The sequence below is a fragment of the Portunus trituberculatus genome, chromosome 37, assembly GCF_017591435.1.
Source record: "Portunus trituberculatus isolate SZX2019 chromosome 37, ASM1759143v1, whole genome shotgun sequence".
Lineage (NCBI taxonomy): Eukaryota > Metazoa > Arthropoda > Malacostraca > Decapoda > Portunidae > Portunus > Portunus trituberculatus.
In genome coordinates, this window is record NC_059291.1 from 26,119,482 (window position 1) to 26,121,981 (window position 2,500).

General features: G+C 45.6%; 1 protein-coding gene across 14 annotated transcripts in view; it reads left to right on the top strand.

Annotated features, from left to right (window-relative positions):
• LOC123513902 (collagen alpha chain CG42342-like) overlaps window positions 1–2,500 on the top strand; it is a 364,679-nt gene that overhangs the window by 236,694 nt on the left and 125,485 nt on the right. The window lies entirely within an intron of this gene.

Consider the following 2,500-nt stretch of genomic DNA (forward strand, 5'->3'; position numbering starts at 1 on the left):
AGAATGTAATGGAAGAAGAAGAGGAAGGGGAGGAGAAGGAGGTGGAAAGATATTAAGGAGAAAGGAGGTGTGATCGAAGGAGGATACAAGAGGCAGAGAAAAGAGGAAGAAGAGGAGGAGGAAAAAGTATGATACTTGAGATGAGGGAGTGAATAGATTAGAAAAAAGGAAGAGAGGAAGGAAAGTGTGTTAAGGAAACAATATTGGAGTAAAGGATGGAAGGAAAGGATAACATGAGAAAGGCAGACAGAAAAAGAATGGAGAAGGGAGAGGGAGGATGAAAGGGGAATAGACACAAGGTCAAAGGAATAGAAATGAGAGAGAGAGAGAGAGAGAGAGAGAGAGAGAGAGAGAGAGAGAGAGAGAGAGAGAGAGAGAGAGAGAGAGAGACGAAATGGAGGAATAGGAAGTAAAGAAAATAGGAGTAGATTGAGAATAGAGGAGAGGAGGTGAGAGAAGGATGGGAAGGAAGAGCGGGAGGGAGAGGGAGAGGTCGTGTGTGTGTGTGTGTGTGTGTGTGTGTGTGTGTGTGTGTGTGTGTGTGTGTGTGTGTGTGTGTGTGTAGCACCATCTGTCTCTTCCCTTCCATTGGTCTATTCCATCAATACTTAGTTTATCTTTACACCTCATGGCCCAGGGAGGCAGGCGTCTTTCCTCCCTGCCTCCCTCCATTACTCTCTCTCTCTCTCTCTCTCTCTCTCTCTCTCTCTCTCTCTCTCTCTCTCTGAGCCGTGACTCTATTTAGTTAATTATTTCGGTGTTATCAAGGTTAATTACGTGTGCAGGTGGTTATGTGGAGATAATTTCCCTGTTTCTCCTCCTCCTCCTCCTCCTCCTCCTCCTCCTCCTCCTCCTCCTCCTCCTCCTCCTCCTCCAATCCTTCCTCCCACCCTGTCATCCTGTACCTTCCTTCTTTCACTTCTGTCCTCTTCTACACATTGAAAGCATTACTACTACTATTACTACTACTACTACTACTACTACTACTACTACTGCTACTACTACTACTGCTGCTGCTGCTGCTGCTGCTGTGGTTAATAATAGTAAACAGGACATGGAGGAAGTGTCAGTGGGAATCTACAGGGAGGGGGGGAGGGAAGGGTGTCTCATCACAGGTAATCTTCCCAAGTAGACTCTCATTAAGGTGACCAGCCTCCGTAAAGGTAATTAGTACACCTGCCCTCCTCCTCCTCCTCCTCCTCCTCCTCCTCCTCCTCCTCCTCCTCCTCCTTTCTTCCTTCCTTCCTTCCTTTACTCGTTATTATAATTTGTTTTATTAATTATCCTGTTTTTATTCGTGTCTGGTTTTTGTTTTAGTCTAAACACACACACACACACACACACACACACACACACACACACACACACACACACACACACACACACACACACACACACACACACACACACACTCTCTCTCTCTCTCTCTCTCTCTCTCTCTCTCTCTCTCTCTCTCTCTCTCTCTCTCTCTCTCTCTCTCTCTCTCTCTCTCTCTCTCTCTCTCTCTCTCTCTCTCTCTCTCTCTCTCTCTCTCTCTCTCTCTCCCTCGTGTCATTTTTTTTTTTTATTTAAAGTTTTTTTTTTATTGCTATTCACAGTTTTCTCCTTTTCCTTTGTTTTTGTTCTTTTCTTTTTTTTCTTCTTCTTTTCTTCTTTGTGTTGTTCTTTCTTTATTGTTTTCTATGTTTTCCTCTTTTCTCATCCAATTTTTCACCTTCATTATTTTCTTTCTTTCAGCTTTTGTCTATATGCCTGCTTGTCTTCCCCATCTTCTCTCTCTCTCTCTCTCTCTCTCTCTCTCTCTCTCTCTCTCTCTCTCTCTCTCTCTCTCTCTCTCTCTCTCTCTCTCTCTCTCTCTCTCTCTCTCTCTCTCTCTCTCTCTCTCTCAAAAGAAATTGTGTGTTAATTAAATGTATTACGGAGAGAGAGAGAGAGAGAGAGAGAGAGAGAGAGAGAGAGAGAGAGAGAGAGAGAGAGAGAGAGAGAGAGGACCAACGTACAAGGATAAGGACACTCTAATGAATCCAGAATCCATCATTAAACAGACAATGGCGATGAGACGGGGAGGAAGAGAGAGGAGGGAGAGGCAGGGAATGGAGGGAGAGAGGCAGGCAGGGCGGGGCGGCTTCGTAATCCCTAAAGAGGAGAAGCTACACACACACACACACACACACACACACACACACACACACACACACACACACACATGTCGCTTCCTTCCTTCCTTATTCCTTCCTTGCATCAGTATGGTTAGTTTGAGTTAAGTGAGGTTAAGCAACGAGGGGTCGAGTGAGGAGCTGGATGGGTGACCGCCCGCTGTGATATTCTTGCTCACACACACACACACACACACACACACACACACACACACACACACACACACACACACACACACACACATCTGAGACCTAAGTGGAGATCTCCTCTGAGCCCTGAACCCCTAAAATGGAAGCCAGTTCATAGGGTTCACTTAGACCTGACGAAGGCAGAGGACACACAC